Source organism: Plectrocnemia conspersa, unplaced genomic scaffold (genome assembly GCF_051122295.1).
Source record: "Plectrocnemia conspersa isolate PC_06_02 unplaced genomic scaffold, ASM5112229v1 ptg000002l, whole genome shotgun sequence".
In the NCBI taxonomy this organism is placed as follows: domain Eukaryota; kingdom Metazoa; phylum Arthropoda; class Insecta; order Trichoptera; family Polycentropodidae; genus Plectrocnemia; species Plectrocnemia conspersa.
In genome coordinates, this window is record NW_028277166.1 from 2,883,688 (window position 1) to 2,910,816 (window position 27,129).

Below are 27,129 nucleotides of genomic sequence, written 5' to 3' on the forward strand. Positions count from 1 at the left end.
TTTATATCACAAAACCTCATTTAGTAAACGCTGCTTTAAATTTTCAATTTATTTTGAAATGCATCCGTCCCGGATAAGGCAATTATAATTAATACAATGCAGCGGATGGCGTAGTATATATTACGGCATGGAATGAGCTTTCGTGGAAGTAAAACCGAGCTGAGAGCCAGCCGGAAATTTGTGTAAATCGAGTCAAGTCTCGGGCGTCATCCGGGAAATTCGATTCCCGGAATATCCCGGTTATACATAAGTGAGTGTCCAAACAATATGTCTTGGCACCGATATGAACGGCTCTTTCAAAATTAAACATCGCCTCGGCCCGACGTAATTGAAGTGTACACAAAGTAAATTTAGAAAAAAAGCGAAGCGACGTAGACTATTAACGAATACTGGGCAGTGCAAATTTATTTTTTATAACTAGAAATTTATTCGAGCTCTAATAACTTACATAATAACTACCATACATAACACGGACCTTTATAGAAATATCTCATTGTAAGATATGTTCAGCACTGATCGTTCCATTGCAGTAAAAGTGAAATATGTAAAGATAAATGACCGATCTAAGTAATAAGTATTATCTAATCGAGCGTTAAAGATGTTTCCATAAACTTGAAATATTACATAGATGAATGAATAGACTTAGTTTAAAGTGGAGTTTTGCCCTCTGGAAAAGATCGGGATTCTAAAAATCGGGAAAATAGATTGTGTACATTACACAAAAACGACCACCGAAGAGAGTATATATTTTTACACCCAGAAGAGAATTGTTCAAGAAAAAAGTAAGGTTGTGTGAGTGGTTGGTATAATTCAATATGAAAAGCTTTTACTACTTCAGTGAGAACTACCGAATTTAACGTAATCATAATAATTAGATTTATTTTTAATGGGCTGTAGGACATTGCTTCAGGGGTAAAAAAACTTTTTTCTAAACGAACATATTTTTTTATTATTATAATATAATAGTTTTTATTTATCGATATTTGTGCTGTTAAAAAATAATCATTATTATTAATAAAATATATTATTATTAAAAAACTACTTTTGAAACAAATGATATTTATTTTGCTCATACGAAGTTTGAACGTCACTGTTAAGAACATTCTGGTTTTGGTAAATTATTTACGACCTTGATGTATTAAAAAAAAAAAGTAGTGAAACTACCGCGACTAAAACATATGTTTACTTTTTTACAGCTACGATTGTTTTGAACAGCTGTAATTTTGAAACAAGATAGCGAATCAAGAGATTTATAACGTACAAGTTTGCTCGTACATTATTTCAGGAGAACTTTTATATAAGCAATTTGAATAACATTGATTTTCGAGCTTGTAAAGTTAAGTCCATTTGACGCATAAGTTATTTTAAATAGATAATCACTGTCTGTAGCAATATGTAACGGGCACTAGTTCCTTTTGTAGATCAACTAATTTTTTAGTCCTAATTTAAATATTTTTTGTATGTATAATAAAAAAATAAAAAAATGACACATAATAATATTCATATGCAATAAAAATGAAAGTGAAATCAGACGGTAAAAAAAAGGATCGTCTCGGTCGATTCGGTGTAGCTTCACTTGGTGCGAGTTCAATCTTAAAATGTATAAAGAAAAAAATTATTACGCCAGTGTCTTAACTAAGTCATCACTAAGAATTGGTAGAATAATAAATTGTATGACTACGTAACAGTAGATCTGAAATTCGTATAATATATAATAAACCCATAAGAATAGGCAAAAGTCCTACTATACTTAGAATCTTTGATCACCTGATTAATGTCTATGATTTGGGATAAAACCAGACTTTTTTGTGTATTACAAATCTTATAACACTACTGTGAATCGTCTAATCTATATTTTTTTTACACTGCGTAGGGGTAGATTCAAAACCGCTAAAAATATCATCGATTGCATTCCGGGAATGCTTGGTATATGTATGCACCGTATTTACATTTTTGTACTAACCTTTTAGTGTATTTGTTTAGAAAGGTTGCAAGTGCTTTACAAAAGCTTATGAAAGAAAATGAACGCAAATTAGTAACGGAATATTTTTTGTTTAAGCAGACAACAAACAAAATATATTTAAATGAAATAATAAAAACACAAATCAATTAGTTTTATGAGACTGAACACACTGCACAGTGAACGCGAGGGTTTACAATTTTTTACAGACATACATTCGCGCGTGCTAGAGCTGAGTCACAAGAAGAAAGTCATATACTTAGCACGAAAATACGATTGTGTGTTGTTTTTGTTTCTACCTGCGCTGCAATAACGGTTACTATCAGAAAATTGCAGCGTATCAGCATACTTTGATCGATAACAATTTTAGGCGTATGATATATTATTTAAAAAATGTAATTAAAAATATTTAAAAAAATCAAAATCACGGTTATACTTAAAAAATTTTCGTCCTGAATTAAGGATTAGAAAATCTCGTAAATTCACTGATTCAGATGTATATATAATAATATTATTGCAAAAACTCAAAAGTTACACTTTTATTGACCATTAATATAAAATACACTCACTTGCTATGGAAGTGTATTGCAATTATCTAACGATAATATCATCCCTTACAACCACTTTTAAAAACAAATAGTCTATTGTATAGTAAATTTGATTTATCGTAACACGAGCAATTATTACGTTTAACTGGATTATATAATATCATATAACATCATAACTCATTACTAATAATTAAACTTAGCACGTATGACTAATGAGTATTGTAACTCTCAATACTGCAAGTATTAATTTATTATATTGTGTGTAGTATAAAATATTTTGCGGTAATTTGTATAATTATTCCATGGCAATTTATTATCATAATCTTTGATTCGTGACAAAAATGCAAAACTATTTATTTTATGCGATAATAAAATTATAAAATATATATATAAATATACTGTTGCACTAAAATATGACTTAATCTTAAGAAGGTAATCACAAACACGAGTGTGAAACTTTTATAAACATATAAAAAAAATCGTACATTGCTGAACTTGAATAAAAATACAATTCAGTTAAAATATAAAGCTGAGTAAAAATGTATTAAATATTTATTTACAGACACACAGAAGAGACTTTATATTAAATAATATCGGAATGGTTAATCCATGTCGTTTAATTTATATTCATTTAGCTGGTATATTGTCAATTAAAATAAATCTGACAGATTTTTTACAACGGTTTTCCGTTGACAGATTCGAATGCAAATTCATAGTCGGTTCAGATTTTTTGCGTTGCCTCTTTTATAACGTTTCGTTCGCAATATGGAAATGTCGACGTTGCGGATGTTTGCGGTTTCCATCGACAATTCAATGTTAGTATGCAAAATAAAATTGAAAAAGAACATAATAGAATGTCGTTTCATATCGACGGCAGTAAAATATGATAAAAGAAAAATTGGCGATATTTGAGAAATTCCATAATGAACGTAGTTATACACAAAGTGAACTATAACAAAAAATCATAACAGTTTACATAATTTTATACCATTTTTTAATACTATGAGCAAATGTTTTTATGCGAATATAAACGGTTATGGTGTTTGCTTTAATCTGTTCATAAAATATAATATTATGTTTGGCTGATTTCTAAATTAATCGTTAAACTTTTATGATGTTTATAAATCACGTGTATACTGAGAATAAGTTTCATGTAGAGTTTAGACTGACATGTTAGTTATTATTATCTTTTTAACACAGCATAAAATAATGTTTTTTATATCCTCATTATATACACTTGTGTATGTATATAATAAATAATTGCTGATTTCAATGGAAAAGTCGGAAACAACAGGATTTTTCGGACTAAGAAATGAAAGAGGAGAGTGGCTAATTCAATTTTGCCATGAAGAAGACTTACTCATCTCTATTACCACATTCAAATTGCAAAGATAATATTATGCGTAACCAAATTGATTTTATATTATTTATTAAGAGATTTAAAAACATATTTAAAGCAGCAAAATCTATTTCCGGTGCAGATGCAGCTTCTAATTACATACAATCTTCTTGTTGCTTATATAAATAAAAGTATACAAAAACTAATAACTAAAACAAAATTAGACTAACAACTTTTAAAGGACCAATAAATACTAATTGAATTTGCAAATGAATTTGATCTTGATTTGCATTTGAATTTGATTTGATGCAATGATCAACAAATAGGGGCTGAACATAGAAGAAGAAATAAATTCGAAATGGGAAACATTGATGATGGAGAAAATTTTACAACTAATGAATGATCGTAGGAAAATAAAAGACACGAATCAGATTAAACACAATAATTTTCATCGTCTTAAAAAAATGAAAGAAGCTAAAGAAGATTGTATAAATAAAAAAAATGCGTAATGGAAAATTTGTAATAAAAACACGACGAATATATTTAACATTAAAAATAAAAAAAACACGAAGACAAAGAGAAAAATATTACTTAGCTTGAGTGAAAAAAGATAAATGGAATAAGTACATAAAATCATTATTTGAGCACCATTATTTGACCGCACATCTTATAGTGATAAAAAAGTCAAAAAACTATATGTCAACCGGACCTTGGATAATCTTTATATCAGTAAGTGATATAAAGACAATCCCATGACTTCAAACATTATGTCTATATTATTATATTGTTAAAAAAAAGTATAGTTACCATAGAAGTTATATTAATTTACGACAATGCGCTAACTTTTAAAGCATCGCTGCAACTGAAGCCCTAAATACCTATAGTTTCCAAGAAATTTATAATTCAACCTACGGCCCTAATTTTGCTTTGAGCTATTATTAACTATTTTATAAGGAAAAAAACCTTACAAGACTCTCTATTTAGAAATTATTAAACAATTTTTTAGTAGGTTGATATTTTTAATGTACGTAAAATCATTTTTGTTTAGTGGAAAAAAATATGAAAAATACTTAAAAATAGTTTTTAATAACCGATAATACTATAGATATATATATGTAGTATATAAAAATACATTTTTATCGATATTTTTATTGAAATTCATAGCACAATTAAAATGAGCACAGGAGCTTATAAAAAATATATATGCTCTGATATAAAATCATTTATTAAAAAAAAAATCTAAAAGGTTACACATTTTATCACTAAAATAAATACTAGACTATCTAAGTTTTTATTAATACAAGATCATAAAAGTTTATAATAAAATCTTGTGGATTGCTTAGAAGCACTGATACCATTATTCTAGTAAAATATTTTATTTACATTATAAAGCAATATGTTTACATAAGAAACTACAAAATACCTAATGTTTGATACAACTAATAGACAAATATCTTAGCAAATAAATATTATTATATAACTATAGTTTTCATTCTCTATAAAATTATTCACAATTATATTTACTTAATACCTTAATCATTCATTATTAGTAATACAAGAATATATTTAATTTTATTTATTAATTCTATTGTATTTAAAAAAATATAAAATATTTAAATATTCCATTAAATTGCTCAAATAAAAAAATCCTCAACTGTCGAGGTATTATTATTTTAAGACATATTTGTCTGCAAACGTTAAAAAATGTATTTTTAACGTACACTTAAATATTCCACGAAGCTACTTGTTCTGGTTAAGCTCAAAAGAAAGTCACATTGAGACTTTCTAACGAATTAAATTTTTCAGAAATATCGAATTACCTTACCCTAGCAGACGGTGCCCCTTAATTAATGTGAGCCTAGAGCTCTGGGTTAAGGATACTAATGGGAATTTATGTATACAACTCAGATGCGATCTCATAATACCATTATAAACCTTTAAAATAAAAAAAAGTAACATTAATAAATCGAATGTATGTTCTATTATTTAATAATCTGGCGTGTAATATCAACTTTAATAAAATACAAAAGTACTAAGCTATTTTATATAGAATTTCAGTGAATATAAAAGTGTTCTTTAGAAGAAAAACTTTACATAGGATCAGTTTATTATTACTTTTGTCGATAGACTTTTGAAAAGTAATAAAATATAAAATACTATCAAACAATTTAGGTTTATCAACTAAAACACTTACTATTTTCAATTAAAAGGATTAACGCACTTTATAATCAAAAAAGAGCCAAAGGGTTTTAACCGTTAAAGAAAAAAAATTTTTTTGTTCAAAATTAAACACAGTGGTAGATCACTTAATAAATTAAAATACGCGCCATTAGTCGTATGGGAATACATATTTATCGTCTAGACTCAAGAGAATAACGCGCGCAACCGTTTGCAATGAACATTATCAACCAACGGCAATTTATTTCAAAGAAATTCCCCACCCTTGTATAATTGCTCATCCCACCGAAAAGGGCGGACCACAAAATTTAACAGTCTGCCAGTAATTACTTTCCCTCTCAGACAGTTCGTCTGAGGATTTCTCCTTCTACACTTCGTCTGACACATGCTTGAACATTCACACCGGAGTCAAAGGAACCGGAACTTCAAGAGAGCTTCAATTTGGACCGCAATCAAGAAGGTGTCAATATTAAAAAAAATCTACTTTATACTTCATATGCGAGTGGTCGATAAATTTTCGTCTCGGGGTATAAAGTATGCATGAATGTATTGTGCCAGTGGGCCATAAATAGGTCTGAATGGCTATCAGATATCGATCGATGCCGGCTAATTTCGTGAATCGCTATGTCACGTGATCGATTGCTGTACGAGCGATTATTAACGGCTTTCCAAAGCTCGCGTCACGCGACGTTAACGATGTTTTAAAGAGTTAAGATATGCGTAGCTATGGTTTTGAAAGTGGTGTTTTAAGTAAATTTGATATCATTTTAAAGCTAGACATACGGCGTAGTGCAAATTAACAATTTACGCATAAAAATGATGATTTAATGGTATAACATAAAAATCAACACACTTAGGTCGGTAACATAAAATTTAATTCTGCAATTAAATAAATCTCGTAAAACACTTTTAGAAGCAAGACTAAAAACACGAAGTACTGCTCAAGGACTAGAACAAGAATATATTCCATATGTAAGAAGAGCGATTTTCTACTGCGGGAAACTGTCAAAAAAGTATGCTAAAACAGTTAATCTTTTATTGAACAAATTTAATATTCAGTTTTTATTATAAATTTAATTTATTGTATTATATTTAAAGCAAATGTCCATAGGTAATTCCAAAGTATTGTCCAATTCTCGTCTGACAAATCTTATATTATTTTGACAGATAGTGGTAACTTTGGTGAAAATTAATAAAGGCCAGCGGAAATGGCCTGAAGCATAAAATCACGTTAAAGACAAATTTGAACAAAAATACCGATCCGTTCGTTTTGCACACGGACAGCAGACAGATGGCGGACAGACAAATCTGTGTCTTTTGTCAGCCAGGCATCCGCGACGGACAGATCCGCGCGTGTATGGCTAGCTTTTAGCACAATGACAAACTATACACAATATTTACGTGAATTTAAATGAATTTAAAAAACACCTTCGTGCATTAAGAAATAAATTTTATTTTCTGTTTATGTTATATATTATATGTATGTTTAGTTAAAATTTGTTTGATGTGAAAATAAGCTACTAAGCTAAATAAATTAATAAAAAAAAACATGACCATTCCATGTACAATATAAAGTATGATAACACATACTATAAAATAATTAATTAATTTATTTAATTAGCGAATAAGAAATCAATTCTAGACAAATTAATAAAACTAAATGATTTTTACTTAAATAAAATCATAACAATAACATTTAATTAATTTAAATTATTTATTTTATTAATTATTAAATGGGATTATATTTAGCATGACATAGATGCCTTTGGGGTTCTAAGGGTTAAACGAAAATTATTATTGAACCAAATTTGATATTACCAAAATATTCAAATGGCATAAAAACCATGATCAGTATCCATTTTGCTATTAGGTTAGGTTAGGTTAGGGTACTTATTATGAAGTAAAATTAGTTTCAATGTCAAGCATTAGCATAAACTCAAACGATTTGCATTCTCAAATGCCACAAACTGATCGTGCGTTAAGCTTCTTGGGAAAATGTGACCCTGGAGTCGCGTGTCCGTCCCGGGGATTTCCGCCGCACTTCCGGCGGCCGCGTGACGTTTCGGGTCACTGAATCGATATCCGGTCTAGTTAGCGCATGCAACAACCCCGTTCGCTGTTGCACGCTGCAACAACCCCCAGAGTTGATGACGTCAAATGCAGATGTTAAAGCTACACGCGTGTGGAGCGACGCCACATGCTAGAATGCGGAAAATCCAGGCTGAAAATGATTTTTTGTATCGATAAGAAGTTCCAGTATTTATTTTATAAACATATAAAATTTATATCGTGTCATCTAGTTAATATAATATAATAATGGGAGCTACTGCGAGATGGCCAATTTTACAATCCTGGCCATTACCATAATTTTTATGTGTTTTATTTAATTCTTAAGTTTTATACCTCTAAAAAAACAACCCTTAGTAATAAATATGAGCGTTTTTGTATCAACCTTTGAATTCATAGCTCTATAAATTTGGGCTCTTTTTAATATTAAAAGGAAACCAAACTCTACAAGGAATATCAGCAGCTCAAGCTAATGGATTTTCTCAAGAAAATGCTTATCGTTTTTCGATATTTTTGAATAAAAAATGGATAAAATTAAATAATCATCTCACGTGGATGAAATTAAAATTCCTTCTCTTATTGTGTGGCAGAGTATTTAGAGGTTGAAGTATTTCATGAATTTTACAAAAGCCTTCAGAAGTTTTAGACGGGCATTATTTGCACACGAGAAACATAGATGTTATTGAATTGTCTCGACACAACCATGTACAAATAATTTGTTTGCTACCACACTCGACTCATAGAATTTAACCTTCATATGTTGCCTGTCTCGTCCGAAGAGAATATTAATCGGTACATTTAAAATGTATCGTCGGTAACTTTAACTACTAATTTGGAACCACAGCTAGGGTGCTCTAATCAAAGTTCAACTAACCGTCAAGTGATATTACCAACTCATTTAAGTCCTTTGAAAAGTCAGAAGCTGGGTCAGCAAATTTAATAACTTTTCACCATATAAAAAACAATTTAAAGAATCGCTTTAAAAATAGTAAAACGAAAAATTAGCAAAGGAAAAAGACTAAATTTCTATCTTCATCATATACTTTTTCTGAAACTGAATTAATTATAAACGACGATTCAGATTTTAAAGACAATGATGGAAATGTTTTTCTATGAAAAATATGGTAAAAAATCAAATAAAATCTTTAATCTTATTTACTTCTGTATTTTTTTAAAATTATAAATAAAATTAAACTTTATTATGCTTTTATTATTTTTAATACATAATATTAAAAAAATACCTATCTACCTATCAAGACATATTATAATATAAAATACTATCTCATATTAGGATACATTTTTAAAAAACGGAAAAATAAGAAGGATGACATAAAACCGAATATATTCTAAATTTATTTAGTATATTGCTGTATTTTTATTGAATGTTCGTAAATAATTGTTATTTGTGAAAAAATGTTATTTTGTTTCTGAAACAGTTTTCCAAAAAGTGTCTCATATTCAGTACCTTTCATCTACTTGTGAAATCACAACTAAACTATGGATTTACTATGAAATAGCACTTATCATACTAATCACATTAAGATATTGTACCAATTATTGTCATGGAAAATTGAAAATTAAAACCGCTTATTATTTTAATATATCTTAAATTTGATCTCAATCAAGTTATACGGCATTTTATTGTATAAATTTATCGGATCCAAATTCCTTAAAAAACATTAATAAAAGACCGATCTTAAGGGTAAGGTTTTGCCATGAAAATTAGGGTTTGTCAGTCAAAATCGATTTTGTAGATAAAATATATCTGTTAACCACAAAAAATTACTTAATTGCATTGGGTCTTATTAGAAATTAGGCTTCAGGCTTATATTGGTAAAGCTTAGCTACATGTTAATAAGAGCTTTGTTAAATAAGGTATGAAAAAATTATATAATACGTTTTTGAAGAACATGAAAAAATTATATGAATTTAAAGGTTTTTTTATTAATTGAGGTAACCATTAAAAAAATATTTTCATTATTTATAAAAAAATTTTCTACTTCATGTAATTTTGTATTTATAATAAGAGTAAGATTGCCTATTTAATGACCTATATCATTTGGTACAGAAGTCAAATTTATTTCGCTAAATTCAGATTTATCATTTGCACGTTTGATTTTGCAACACAACCAAGGTTTCTGTTTCGTCTTATCCCGGGGCTATTTCCATAAAAGAAATTAGTCGTTGTTAAATATATTATTCATAAAAGCAGGTATACCTATGCGTTTGTTACCATTCTATTAGTAGGGTAGTTACAGATTAGATTACCGACAGATAAAATTTATTTTGAGCCTCAGAAACATCATTAAAATGCTACATTAAAATTTAATAATTACAGTATTAAATTTATTAGTAAACAATTTATTGAAGCGCGTTTCTAATGAAGCTATTATGTAAAAGTGAAAAATAGACATTCCTTAAAATATTCACGTACAAGTAATTGTGAATAGGTATTATACACGAGATTGTCATTAATCTCCAAAGGTAGGCGATATTAAAAAGCGTAGCTTAAAATCCATGTTGTTAATCATCGAAATAGTGATTGAAAAAATGTATTTTCTGAACGATATATATCTCAATAAAAAAGATGTTATAATAGTGGTAGCCATAAACGACTAAAGAGCCACTCGCTCAGAATGAACAATATCATGATATGCTCTTATGACAGCCGCTATTGCTTTGCTGTCATCGTAGCCATTTTCCAACCCGTTGCCCCCTGACACATTGCAGTAATGTTTGTCATGCGGCAGCCCTAATTGAACAATAATTGTTAGCCGATGGGGTGCAATCGTTCATTTCCGACACCAACGTCTATATTGCGCCCCTATCGACGTTTTCATCGAGCCCCCACGTATTCGACCGCATTGCGCGAGTTAATTGTGGCGTAGCCAGAAGACTACGCCGTAGTCGCCTTTCGAGATACGTGCTCTATTATGTGTGTGCGTTCGTATTGGACAGCGGGACAGCGTTATTACCTTTCTGTTGGTGTTTAATATGTGCGCGGGTCAGAGGCGCGCAATCCGCGGCCTCCGAACTCACGCGGTCCACTGCCCGCCCCTGACGATCGCCATTCTGCGCGGTACAGCGAGATCTGAAACAATAAATATAAGTGATTAAAATTTATTATTCTATATTTAATCCATACAGGTGTGTGACAAGGATGCGTATTGTCATCAATGCTATTTGATTTATATTCATAGCATCGATGAACAACCATCTGGCAGAAGTATCTAGTGGACGAATATAAAGTTTAAGTTGTCATGGTGAAAACTTAATTGCCGTCATAGAGAAGTTTGTAGCTACTGTTTTAACTTCTATGTATACATTTATTTTTGTTTTTATACTTTTTAAAATATATTATTACAGTAATTATTAGATTTTACACTTATTTTTGTTAAATCAACAATTTAAATGAACTAAAGACAAGTTGTGGTCTAATAAAACAGGATAAGAAATTGTATCAAAAAGTGTTAAACCTACTTTGTTAGTGTTAAATCTAGCTACAGTGTAAGCTTTCTGACGCTTTCTGACGGAGAACTCAACACAAAGGGGGGTAAACCTCAAAAGTTATAGTGTTTTCTTAACCTAATTGCTCCTTCATGTGCACGTTCGACAATAATTGAGCCAAGTCGACTGTTATTAAGATTAACCCTCAACACAACGTTTCATTCGCATCGCTTGATAAACAAATTATGACGCGTTGGGAAGGAATATGACACGCGGGGTAATAATGAACATGATAAAATCACAATACATTTTAAGGTGAGTTGAGGTATAAATTTATGCCTCACCGATTTATATATATATATATAATATAAAAATAACTTAAAAAGTTGTTAAGATTTTATTTTGGGTAATACCGAACGCTATAAAAATATTTTCAAGGTTAATTATTGCACTCGTATTGTTCACGTGTCAAAGCAATAGAGGTTTAATAAAGATTATCTATAGATAGCGATCATCACAAGTAGGCTTTATATATGTATAGCATAGTTCATTATGTTCCGCAATATGTATTTACGTGACACACTGTGTTGTGTAAATACGTGTATACAGGGGATTAAAAAATGAAAGAGTCGTGCGCCGTAAATGTGGAAATGCACTCAGACACGTTATTAATATTTATATGGCGCTCCATTAAGTCATATCGTAATACGGTGAAGGCCGTTGCTTTATTAATTAAACGGTAAATTATAACGTATGACTCGTTTTTAATTTTTATAACAATGCGGTATTTTAGGCGTTATGGCCAAAATTAAAAATAACACCTCGTCTGACGTTTAGTCCGGCAGCCATTTTGAATTGTATTTGACTAACTGATTTAATTATGCGATAAAGTGTATAATTATGCATTCATAAGATATTAAATATAAAATAAAAGTAATTAAATAAACATGTTATTATGGTTGATTCTTAATGCCAATTTTAATTTATATTTAATTCATTACTATTATTTGACTGTATTGTATCAGTCTATGATATCTATTAAATAATATTATATTACTGCTTTTAAAAGTCTTACTAATATTTATTATTATTCATAATAATAGCTTAATTACACAAATATTAATAGACTAGGTTTAAGTCTGTCTTTATAGTGGCATCATAATAATATTTTTTTATAATGAAGTACGTGGAATAAATATGGATATCAACAGTTAACAAGCGCGTGGTCAGAATCGGCATTTTTTTCCATTGGCAAATCTTCATCTGGTCGAACTCTAACGGTCATGTAACGCATATATTATGAAACAAAAGCAGGTGGAAATAAATATTTATAATAATACCCGGAAATTTATAAAACCACACGCAGACAAACTTCATTAGGAATTTACTTTTGACAATAACTTTCACCTCATATTTTTCGAATTTGAACATTTTGCGTTCTTATGAAACTTTGCTGAACATTAACAAAAAAAGTAGCAGCTTCACTCTTTCTGTTAATCCTGACAAAGCTACAATGGCCAAAATCTAGAATTAAATTTAAACTTTAAAAACTAGGAAATTCTTCAGACGCAGATAATACTACGAAAACTTTAAGTGTATACAATAATTACACAAATAAGTAGCTTTAACTTAAAAATTAACAGGATAAGATAAACAAGACCACTAAATGTCTAACTGTCGAACAAAGTTGAACTATGTGACTTGAATTAGTATCTACATGTACGGAATATAAATTACCCAAAGTTTTCTTTATTTATTACCCATGGAATATATAATTGATTAATTTTATATTTATTATTCTCATATAAAATTAACTATAATTGTATAATTAAATTATATAAAAATATATATACGACTGATTTCACTAAACATTGTTTTTATATTATTAAAATGGCTGCTTTTTTTTCTTTATCTTAAGAAAGAAATATTAATTTATTTCTTAAATATCGTATTTTAAAATAAGAAAGTTAAAAATTATATACAAAATATATGTAATAGCTTATTTTATAATCATATATGTAGAATTTATTATTTATATTTATGTAACATTAAAATATTAGCTACAAAGCTAGTTTTTTAGACTAAGTTGTAGGTAAGATGATTAAGGTCAAGCAAAGGAAGTTAACAGCCAACAAGCACATGGTCTGAATCGGGATTATCATTATCTGACCGCCTTATATATGTTGAAATGAAATTTATTGATATTTATTAAAAAATTATTTTTATTGTGCTTTTTAAAAATATTTTATATGAAAAGGTTACCGTATATTTAAAAAATTGAATTAAAAAAAACATACACTTTCATACGCCGCTTTAAGTGTATGTAAAATGTGTAATATATCTATGTATGCCTTACTTTTGTAAGAATCTAATAAATTTTGTTCATCCATCATAATCCGTCAAAGATGCGTGAAAAATGGTTCCTTCAAAGGACGTAAATCATTCCGCTTATTTTTGTACATTCGAGATAATTAATAATAGCACGCACAATAAACCCATACGCCAAAGAATAATATATGAAAATATATAAACAATGCTCTCTCTTGAAAATGTAATTATCTGAAAATAAATTATGTTTTTCCGTTAAATGTTTGGGAGAATAAAACATACATTATACAACATAGTATTGAAGTTAAGTTAAATATTTTACCTACCACTCGACGCTGTTCAACTTTGTTTAACTTTCGCCATTATACGTAAATTTATCTCTGTTCTGTTTCCTTTCGTTAATTTTCTTTTGTCATTCCGGGAATGGCTTGTTGAAAAAAAAACATTGTCCGAATAATACATTCATTTTATACAGTTTTTGTACCAAGTTAAATTATTACGGGTTAATATTAAATCATAAATTAAATTTCATATTAAATGTCATAAAGATATCAACGCACGAGTATTAAGGAAACCTTTTTTTATTTACATTAAGTGTTTACGTTACGATTACATTATGTAAGTTCTAGCACGGATAAAAGCAAGACATAAAAGACATTAAGCTTTGGGGTAATTCGCTAAAACGAGCTTAAAATTATCTACATTCGGCTCCGTGTGGTCCAGGAGTGTAAACATTCCCTGCCGTCTGATAGAAATATTACTGTAATAAAGGCGTTGTGGAAATATACGAGTAGATAGAACCAACCCCTAAAGTAGGAGCTGGGTTAATTCACGAAATTTGAGCTTAATATTTCCTAGAAGTTAATAATAAGCGCAAGCTCTAACCTGGTCTTAAATACCTATGAAGAAAATTAATAAATAAAGAGATTTTTTTTGTATTAACTTGTTAGAGTAGAATATTAAAAAAAAAAATGGACTTTTAATTGCAACGGGTAAAAAAATCGGGAAATATAGAGACGAGTAAGTAGTGTTTAAAAGGTCAATGACAATCGGTGGGAGGATAATAAAGGATTAAATAGGAATAGAGATATTTTCGAGAGCTCTTGATGATAGACTTTTTAACCAGTTTTTACTGAGGCTTTCGACAATGATTATTTACTTTTACATTCATATAAAGTAAGTACCTATATATTCATGGTGATGTTAAACTCGCTGATTATTGGGTTCGATCTAAAGCTCTTTTTGAATGGAAGCACGAATTAGATTTGCTATTATAAAATCGATTTTCTTCATCGGCAGCATAAGACCAACTCAAAAGATTTAGTACTAATATAAATAAGTTATTAGTATTTATTAAAAATATTTTTATTTCGCAAATCGCTCAGGCTACTTTGTCACTGTTTTTTATTACAATGAACCATAGTTATTCACTTAGAGTTGTAAGTAATAATGTTTTTACTAGCTGAGAGCAGCCGTCTTTCTTTAAATGATAACAAAATGGCGTCTTATTTATGTTTTATATATATGGAAAATGTTAAGAGTAAATTATGATATTGCATGCTAGAAAAAAGAGCAAAAATAAAGTATTTCATGCGGCGCAAATTTGATTTGTATGAGGGGGAGATTTACGAGCGTTAAGTCACATAATAAGAAAAAGAGAATATTCTTACATACACCAGATTATATGTATGTGTGTATGTATATGATACAAGAAAAGAATGTATAATATAAATTTATACGCAATTTTCACGGGGAGCGATTCATTCATTTTTTCATCGTAATTTTGCGGTGCGGCCGTATTGTATTCGGAAATAATAATCGAATTGTTTTTTTAATGCTTTACGGCCGCTCCGGGAAATCAGCGCTTTCCGTAATACGTCGTATAAATCATTTTAATTTATCAGATGTTTGTGTATTTTGTACGTATTCTTAAATCTATATGTATTGTGCCTTTCGAAACGCGAGGCTTCCGTTTTTCCGAATGATATTTAAAAATTCGCGATAAATCAGTCGGAAGTACCGCTTTTGACTCGTGACATTTGATTCGATAAAAAAGGTCATATGGAGGGCAGAAATTTGGACGATGTACAGGATGACCATAAAAATGTATAGAGGTATACTAAATCGTATTATTAATAAATACCATTCATCTTAAGTGTGACATGTATTTATTATTTTTTTAAATATATGTGCAGTGTACAAATAAAAATATTATACAATGTTATAATATGTGTTTGAAATATGAAAGTGGGGCAAGTCCATTTTATTAAAAAAATGAGTTACAGCTTATTTATCAGCATTAGAAATCATCTTAAAATTTATGTTTTTGAACAATAATATCTATAAATATCAGTATAAATTTTTTACTAGTAATTTATTTTGGTACATGATATTTGTTGATATTGGAAGTGAAGCAATTCCACTCAAAATAAAATAAGTTTAATAAAATCTGAAAAGCGTGCTATGTTAGTTAGTTACCATAGTTAAGAGATAATATTTTTTTTTAAATTTTGTAGTCTTACAGACTAATGGTTTTACACAGAAGTGTGCTAAGAGAAGAGAAGAATGCGACCGAGAAATTACAGAGACTTGCAGTTTTAAATATTATTTGGATACCAAAGAAGCTAAAATTTTAGTATGCAAAAGATTTTTTTTAGATACATTCTATATATCTAAAGGAAGAGTGGAATGTGCTCTCAATGCAACAAAATTTTAGAAAAGATTTTTGTGGTAGAATGGAAGGTTCCTCCAAGAAAACCAATGAGGAAGAAGTAAAATGCGTAAAGGAACACATTGAGAGTTTTCCTAAATCAGAAAGCCATTACACAAGGAACTAGAAAGTATTTAAAATTTAAAATAATTATATTAAAAATGTGCAAGTTATACGTTAATAAATATAAGAAAAATAACACAAGTTATGTAAATGAGAAAATTTATGGGAATATTTTTAACAACGAATTTAATTTGCACTTTCATCATCCACGTAAAGACACGTGCCAAAAGTGCGATTCACTCAATATACAAATTAAAACGTCACGCAATATTGAATAAAAAACACATATGTTAAAACAACATGAACTACATTTAAAAGATGCCGAATTGGCTAGAAAAACCTTACAAGAAGATAAAGCGCTGGCCTCAAAAAACCCAGAAAACTATTTTTCTTTTACATTTGATTTGCAAAAAGCATTACTATACCCTAAACTGACAGTTTCTGTTTCATACTTCAAATGAAAAATGTATGCTTAGAATCAAGGTTTCCACAATTTACTTGATGATGAACTTCATATGTATACCTGGGATGAACCAACTGCATCCAGAGGATCACAAGAAGTAGCTTCTTATTGTTTAAAACATCTACAAAATGTATATCTACAATTTAAACACATGTTATTGCTTATAGCGATATGTGCACTGGCCGAAATAGAAATATAAAGTTGACCTTAATGTGAATGAAAATTGTGCGGTCTAGCGATTACTATATAAATATTATTGACCATAAATTATTATAATCTGGATATTCCTTCTTGTCAAATGATCACGATTTTGGTGTTGTAGAAATGTCTATTCGAAAAACGAATTTTCTGTACATTCCCGACGATTATTACAAATTAATCAAACATGTCGCAAACAAAATCTATTTATACTACACGAAATGAAAAGTGAAGATTTTTATTGAACCAAACCTCTGGAGGAAGCAATTTTGAAAAGTACCAAAAATATTGATGGCGAAATTGTCAACTATCTTAAAATCTTCTGGATACGAGTTGTATAAAATTCGCCATATAAATTATAATATAAAACATCAATCAAAAGTGATTCGCAATTTAAAACTATTGATTTATCGCCAAAATGGGGTAGGCCAAAGATTTTCGACAAAAAAACATAAACTAGGTCTATTTACTGAAGAGAATTATAAAGAAATGATGGATTTATTGCCTTTTATACCACCTATAGATTATGGGTACTTCAAAAATTTGCACCATCTCAATTAAAAAAAATATAATAATAATATTCCTTTAGGTATATTTTTATGTTCTCTCTTTTCTATAAAATAATATAAAGCTTTTTGTTTAATGCACCTAATCGAAAAATATATAAAGTGTTGAAATAACATAAAAAAGTAAAGAAATAAATTATCATATATTTTCTTATTACAATTAAAATATTGAAAACAGGAAATCAACATTTTCATAAAATCATTACTTTTGAAACTGAGATAAATGGGCCCTATTAAAAACTTTTTTTTTTGGTTTAAATAACGCAAATATAATTATTGCACATATTTTTTTTATTGAAAAAGACCATAAGCAATATTACAATAATATCTATTATTGCTTATTAATATTTTTAAATCAGTTCAACAATATCATAATATGGACTTGCTCCACTTTCAAAATCAACGGTTCATATAATAGTTCTTTGCTTAACTTATTTAATACTTCTGTTTTGCCACTATTATGTTAAATTTTTCTAGTTGGAATTTCACCATGGATTTGTTATTTGTTCGCTCGGTGCGAAAAATGAATTTTAAAAGCTCCACCGAACAATGACTGTGAGTGAGATTAGATCAGAGAAGTGCTTGTAATCCGGTTGTGTAACAAAAAGCACTTTTGAATGCAGAATTCCGACAGTTAAACTGATAAGTGTCCACCCCCATCGTTCTCCTCTTAGGGGATGCTTTATCGTGCTACCCTGCCAAGCGCCTTCTGTCAGGCTTATTTCTCTACGGCGTACAAAAGCTTACGTGGAAAACCGTGAAAGCTCGGGCAGTTTTATTGCTATGTTTATAATATAAATCTATGTATATTTATTAGTTAAATACAATGACAATTAACATATTTTAAATACCGTTTGCGAATTTAATTATATTCAATCGATGATCCAATTACATATTATGCTAATGCAGCAAAATTTATATAGTGCGATATATAATCAAAGCAAATTCATGAATATCTGAATTGGATTGTGTATTGAAAACAAACATTAGTTAAAATAAATTAATTTAGCAATTGTAAGTTATTGAGATCAATCAAGAAAAATGTTTGCTATATAGCGAGCTAAGAATAGATTTGACAATTCAACACCTCTAATCATCAAGTTGATAAGTTACGAGATATGACAGTATGTGGTGCTCCTGTTGCTTTGCATTTAACTGTGATGCTATGCATTTATAATTCGACAGCGTCTTCAGTACCCTATGTAACAGATATATTTATCTCATTTACCATGGAAGTGTCAAAGCCAGAAAAAAACTAGTGAATTTCAAATGTCGTGCTATTATTTTGATATCGAATTAAATGACAAAGATGTTCGTAATGCAATGACATTAGTAAAATAATACAATATACGTTGCCATTACATGACATTCACATCTCATAAAAAATGATCAAGAAAGTTGGAGAGTATAAAATATATTTTTTCATCTTAAACATATTTTTTATGTATATAAAAAATAAAATAAGACTTTTATCATAGTCAATTCCCAAGTAGCTTATTTGTTAACTTATTAAAACAAGCCGTGTATAGATAGAAAATTATAAAAATTGTCTATAATTCTTGCATAAGTATTGAGCACATTGTAAGTAACATCAATAGGCAATTTAATAACAAAGCAAATAATTTGAAAAAAAATTTGCTTAGATTCACCTAGTGGTTTACTAACCTTTGCAACTTTATACGCTAGATAAATCAAAATATAACAAGTGAAAAATAGCGAATATTTTGTATAATTAAAATATCGTATAAACGGATTTTCAGTAAGCATTTGGCATGGTTTGTCATGGGTTATTAATAAAAAAAATGGTCGAACTCGGTTGCTACGATGATTTAACTCGGTTATTATTGAGTTATTTGAAAATCATATAACTATTAATAAATAAATATTTTTAGTATTTAACATCATATTCAAACACGAAAGGTGACATTTATAAGTAAATACAACTTTTGGAATAAATCCAAAATATTTTAATTCACAAACATGAGCGATTTGCCAAAACCTATTTTTTACTACAATTGCATCATATACTTGTTATGACAGTTTATAAAAACTCACATATTTTCAATCTAATCTACATTAAGCTTTATGGCAAAATAATAAAATTAATACTGTATGTATGAAATATTCAGTCAAATCGTCTCAAGATTTATTTCACTACCCATCTACAAACGTTTCTACATCAATCAGCCTTCATTTGATGGTATCTCGTTTTTTAAAGCTTATATAAAAATTTTATCACTAACAAACACGCCTGCTATCGAATGGCGAATTCGTTAACGAATAAATTTATTACTTGCTATATCTGGGTCGCGTGTTTTGCATGTGTCATCGTTTTAAATGCTCTTATATAACACAATAATGCGATTTGCAGTTATTCTGATTTATTACATCAAACCAAAATGCAGAGTGACACTTTGTTCTAAAATTGCGAGAGAAATTAAACGAAGAGGAGAATTCTGTGTAATGTAATTAATCTACTAAATGTCACGAGACGGATATAAGATTATTATTCGTCTGATGCATTAATTTTTGCATATCACTGTAATAAATATTTATTTGAATGCTAAATCATGATCAACAGAAAGCTTTCTATATTTATTCGTAGTATGTAATTCAATATAAAAGTACTAATCTAACCTTTTTATGCTGAAAAGCCGCAATAAGCTAGCTGTAAACTAATTAGGCCGCATTCAAGAAACATAAGACGTAGCAAAAATATGTAATGAAATTTTCTTTTAAATTTAAAGGTAACTAAGCTTGTAATAACTAGATGTATATTTCATTTGGCATTTAAAATATGGTAATTTTTAAATTAAGATAAATATAATAAAAGACGTACACAAACATATTATTAAAATTTACATAATTTTTTCGGCAACATAAAATTAGTATTAATATAAATTTAAAATTTAAACTAAGTTAAAAAAAACGTAAAAACAGTAAGTAAAGAGTGTCAAAGTGTTTTCTTTTATATATATATATTTTGAGTCGGTTCAAGTACAGTTTTCATTAATGTATTTTATATACATTAAGTTATTATAGCCTTGTTAGCAACAAATAAATCCAATCGTCTGTGAAGATTAGATTAACATATGGATTTTTGACGTCGTAGATGAATCAGGATTGACGTGAAGAGGGAAGCGGCTAATTTATTGTCTTTTTTGTATGTGTATATTGTTTGCGTAGCTTTATTTGTTAAGAGTTAAGATTAATTATCTTGTGTTTAAAGTAGAGAATATCACTTATAAGTTTTGGAAGTTTTTTGGAAAAATGTTTTTTGCTCATTTACCTTTTTTTGTGTGTAACTTGATTTATTGAAATTAGTTTATTTTTTATTCACTCATTTGCATTGCGTGACCGTTTCAAATGTAAATATGTTGGCAATTTGGCAACCTAGCACTTGTCATTTCGCATTCCAGTGTGCTGAATTTCTCAAGGTCTCGAATGATTATTATAAAAAGCATTGAGATAATTTACTGTGTTAAGAACAGTATGCACAATGGCATAACAACTTTCCGGCATGATGGAAAGACTAATGGAATTTGGTTTATGGCGCTTTACAACAACGTCATGATAAAAAATTGATATTAAAAATTCGCAAAGAGGTTTTTACTAACGTTTTTTAGCATTTTTTATAAATTTAAGCTAAGGAAATAACTTGGATTAATTAACATATATTTTATAATGTGACTATAAAATTTAAAGTATGTTATGTCCTACATTACAAAAATTTATATTGAGCTTAAACAGTATTACTACTATTGCATATTGTTAGTTTATATTTTATTATTTTATTAGATTTTATTAAAGAAGTTAAAAATATTTAAGTAGTATTGTGTAAATTTCAATATTCATCTAATCATTAAATTAACTTATTTTTTTATTACAAATTAACCTATCATTTTTTTAATTAAAAACTAAAAAAAATTTAGTTTATAAACCAGAGCTGTGGAGTCGGAGTCGGAGTCAGAGTTGGAGTCGTGGAGTCGTGGTGTTTTGGCCGGAGTTGGAGTCGGAGTCGGAGTCGTGAAAAATGAGCGACTCCGACCATTTTTTTAAATTATGAAATTTATGAATTTTTAATTGCGTAATAATGAATGTGTATAGCGTATGAATATTAAACGTGTAGAAAAACACCAAAAATACCTGATAAAATTAAACTTTTTTGAGTCGGAGTCGAAGTCGGAGTCGGAGTCGGAGTGGAGTCGTGTTGATGAATAAATATCGAAATCGGAGTCGGAGTCGGAGTCGTGTTTTTTTTTAACGACTCCACAGCCCTGTTATAAACACTATATAGAATACATTTAAAATAAAAATATTAAAATTATTTTTACTGTATATATAATTGGTTTACTGTATTTTATGTATTTTCTTTATTTTGCAAAGTAATTGACTTAAGTGTGTAGTAGTAAATTTAATTAAGCAACTATAAATTACATTGTAAATATTTTATTAAGATATTTATATTGTATTATTTTAATAAGCATTAAAATATTAATATTGAAATGCCGCTCGTCATAATTATTTTGTGTGTAATACAATACACAACTTAGTGTTTGTAATACAATACATTAAAATATAATACCCATTCAATGATCAAATATCGTTGGCAAGTAAAGCAAAATATCACATAATTAATCATGCATTGAAATGCAAATTTATGTTAAAATTTATTTCACTGAAAATTTCTTCGCCAATTTTCACTGTGATCGCACCTAATGAAATTTATTTAAAACGATTCACTCAATCAAAGCGATCGTCATTTTTTCCCCTTATGCTCAGTTACCTTTATTACCGACTCATTTAATAGACATTTGTCAAAGAGTTCGACCGCAAAAGCCTCCGGACCGGCTCACTTGTTGCTCGGCGGCTTTGTTCCCAGAAGCCTCCCCTTTGAGATTCCATCCCACCGGCATCCCTCCATCCCCCTGTCGTATTGTTGTCTGCGAAAAGATGTGCGCGCACCTGCTCTGAATAATTCGTGGATGCATATTAAACTGTGGACCGGAATAATGGACAATCAGGCTTCGAACCTATATCAAAAGCGGGATGCCTTTGTCGTGACAAGATTTACTCGTGTATTATATACGGATTGGATTTAATACTGAAAGCTCTTTTTTGTGATGAAAAATAATGTTGAGGTTTTTTACTTTGAGTAATTTTTGTTTAGAATACTAAAGACAAAAACATGATAAGTATAACTTACATAAATCGAGTAATAATTGAAACCCTTAAAAATAATACTTGACCTCAGCGAAAAAAAATAATTGGACTAAATATATAAATCATCATTTAAGGATCATATATAAGTGATAGCAAGTCTAAGGTAGATAATATGCGATAAAAATATCAAAGAACAATAAGTCAAACCGACATAGTTGAATAACAGCGGTTTTAAAAAAACTAATTAAAATCTCTTTGACAAAAATATTATATATTTATTTTTAATAATATTATTTATATTGTGATTGAAACAACGTTGCAAAGTTACTCAGATTAAACTTTAATCTCGACGTCTAGCATAGAAGTGATTATTCAAGGGACGAAAGCTCGCGAGCTTTTAAGCGTTCCTCGGTGAGCTTTTGCATTTCACTGGACCTCTGCTTGACCCAAATCAGTGTCAAACTAATTAGTTTCGAATCCAACGGAGCGAAAAACTGCTACGCTCTTTTATTTGCAGTTAATTGCACTTCCGTGCTTTTCGTCCCGAATGTGTGCGAACCGATCGAATTTGCCAATGTTTACTAACCGTTCACTCGTGAACTTGCCTAAAGTTCAAAGTTTACACGAACCAGATGAGCCGATGTAAAATTTCATGTTACGATGCATTCCAGAGAACTATATTCATAACTACGAGCATCAAATGGCTAAAATAAATATAATAAAAATATTTTTGGTGAACCTATTTTATATATTTTAATATTTTTTGGGTTTAATTACTGTTTAGTTTACATTTTACTAGAGTATTTTTAATATATATATATATATATATGATAGTTAGTTTATTACAGTAATGGTCAAGACCTTTAATGCAATATATTTTCAACATTTTTTTAATTTAATGCATTAAATTATAAGATTTTGAAAACAATGAAATAATTTTTTTTTAATTTTCAATAAATATATTTACAATTACGCTTTTTATTCAAGTTATGAGCTTAAATGTGCTTTAGATTTTCATTAAATAAAAATTATCATATAACTGGTCGATCGGTAACTAGTTAAACCCTCGTTAACCGACCCCGAGAGTCAGCTGATACATCAAGCGTGGAAAAATTACGGCCTACTATTAAATAAAATATTTAATTACTTTCCTGACCATGAAAATAATGATCATATCAAATTTTTAATTTTAAAAATATGCTGGAATGATCAGGGTTTTGAATAAAAAAAATGACACTCAGATTCGTTTTCAACCAAATTGAAGTAGATTTAGCGATTGTTTGATAGCTATTCACAAATGTTATTGACCGTTGAAGTAGTTTTCTTCTGAATTCAATTAATTTGGAGATTTTTCTTGTGAAATAATAATATTTTTGGACTAATTTATATGCAAATATTGTATATAATGAAACTTAAAAGTTTAAAACACACTTATTTTTAAAATGGTAAAATATAAGAAGCAAGTTTGTTTACATTTTTTTATGTTCCAATTAATATATTACTACGTTATTATATTTAGCTAAGTTTAAAAATAAAGACTATTTTAAAGATTTGTCTAGTCTAAATTGCTTTTTTCATTAAATTTTACAAATAATTTACACGTGTAAAAACTGTATTGAAAGCATTAGACATGTATTTCATTTAAGTAAAATAATGTATAATTTCAGTTAAACGGCTGAGTTTTGTCGGGAAAATTTTATCACACCACCAGCTAGCAGTTGTTAAAATAAAGTCGTTACTTTAGCTCAATTGTCTTTAGACTTTAGAGTAAAAACATAATTCAGTTTGTGGCTTATAAAAATTGCCGACTATTGGTACGTCGATGCCAACGGTTGCGTCCTGGCAGCGACTTAGACGCAACTTCTAAACCGGTCAAGGCTCCTATCTGATATCAAAGCAAGGACAGTTTCAAATCGTCACAAGAGGAACTATCACAAAGTCTATTTCTATGATCTCTTCGATTTTACAGTAGCTATATTATCTACATGAACGAAGCCATCGCAAAAAATACATCTAGCAACTAATTTACTACGTCTGTTAATCAATGTTTTTTTATTCTTGGTTATGCAAATAAAATTCTTGCTACACAAATATACGTTAACGTACAATTTTATTTAAAAGAATAGGAACTGAACTCCGCTTATTTTATTTTTGTAGCAACAATCCTTAATATTATATTTTTTAAATTATTTACTTTTGCAATGAAATTAAAATTAATATTTTTTTATCTTAACTAATTAAGTTGCTGTTATATGAAACAACTTAAAAATGTGCTGAATTAAGTTGCCATGAATATTATGCGAAACTCAAATTTTATGAATTATACATGCGAGCTTATAATTCAGTTAATTTTAACCGTATCAGATTTTCCCTTCTCGAAATAAAAGCGTAACCGAAAAAATCCTATTACCATAACGTAACGAGGTCTTTTTTATGATCCAAATATTTTTCAAATAGAAATTTGATATTATTAACATTACACAAAACGGTCGATAAAGGATTAAAAGCGGAACCAGCCTTTTTTTTAAAGGCTTCACATTTTTTTCACTGGACCCGTAACGTTCACTAAACACATTTTGGACCTTCATTGTCGGATGCGAAGGAGCGTTTTAATATTAAAGAGCCCCATGGAAAAAATAGTGACGGCACGAAAAAGCGGAATCGTCAAGCTTTTTGTGTAAGGAAAAATACATTAAAAATACCTCTTATTCAAAAACTAAATAATATAATATAAAAAAGCCTAGACGGTTATGTGCTATATAATCCTACTAATTTATCTATTAAGTATGCATATCGTCGGTTTAGAATAATCTTGGCACAACACAATATAATAGCACATTTAATTTTTGATACATAAATGCAGATGAATGAATTTTAAGTTACTTACTAGTATTTTTTTATTTTAAATAAATCGAAAAAATAATACTTTTATTTGCGACGTTTTTTAATTAAAATAGACAATATTTCTATACCATAGAATTGATTTATAAATAAATTAAATGAAAAAATAATAAGTTTCAAACAGATAAAGCTATAAATCCAAAAAAAAAAGTGTTACCCCGCTTTCTTCCATACGGTCGTTAAGGGATGCTCGCGTGTTTTCGAGTCAAATCCCGTTTGTTTTTACTTTTATTTTACCACTTTTTCCCCACCCGATTGTTGAGAAGCGAACAACCGACACGAGACTAGAGAGCTTTTGCAGCGGCCTAGTTTGAATAATCTGCCTTGATATATGTTGTGTGTCGTTTGAAGCTCTCGCTCGTTTTTCACGCCTCAAACTGTGAATTGTGTAATAATTCAGTTGTGTGTGTACTACATAAATAAGACAGGATTTGTATAATAAAGATGTAACACACAACTTCCCCTACTTTGTCGTTTGATAATATTTACAAAGTACATGATAGCTTTTAAGCTTTAAAGCTCAACTATAAATTGACTCGATTCGTAAATTGTTTAAGATACTTTTATTACCTTTACGTTAACAAGTAATGTAAGCAAAGCTATACAATAATCACATATATAAAATATCTAAAATTTACAAGTGGTAGCTTTTTCTATAGCTTCTATATAATTTTATATTATGTTACTTAATTTATCTATCACTTTATAAATAAAATTTATAATAAATAATCAATAAGATAAACCAATTTTGATGTTGGTTTAAACTCTATTTTTTAATCTTATGTTAGTATAATATATCTTTCTTTCATATAAAATAAAAAAATATTAATCGAAGGATCAAAAAATTTTTAGTCACCAAGTCCAGATACATTTCAGATACATTTAAAGATTATCTATAAAATTTGTATTATATAATAGCAGCACGTTTATATAATATGAATAGTAATATTACAATTAATTTATATTAATCAGCGCATTAAGAAGCAAATCGGAGCAAAGCATTAAATGAGAATTGTACGTGCTTTGCGTATTTGTACGTCTTAATGGTTGGAGAAAAAAAAAATATATGAAAAATGTGATTGGAATATCAAGTGATTAAAATTATATTTTATAATGTAAAATAAAATATTTTTATACTAAACTATTAAATTTTATTTGTATTAAATTGTAAAAAAACGTATTAAAATCATTTATAGAA

The 27,129-nt window shown here is 28.8% G+C and overlaps 1 protein-coding gene across 28 annotated transcripts in view; it reads right to left on the reverse strand.

Moving 5' to 3' along the window:
* Window positions 1–27,129, reverse strand: part of pHCl-1 (pH-sensitive chloride channel 1) — a 206,309-nt gene that overhangs the window by 47,367 nt on the left and 131,813 nt on the right. For all 28 annotated transcript variants that reach the window (XM_088205184.1, XM_088205176.1, XM_088205161.1 and 25 more), the window contains exon 3: window positions 11,068–11,183. The gene's annotated coding sequence lies outside the window, so the exon portion shown is untranslated. The remainder of the gene's footprint in view (window positions 1–11,067; window positions 11,184–27,129) is intronic.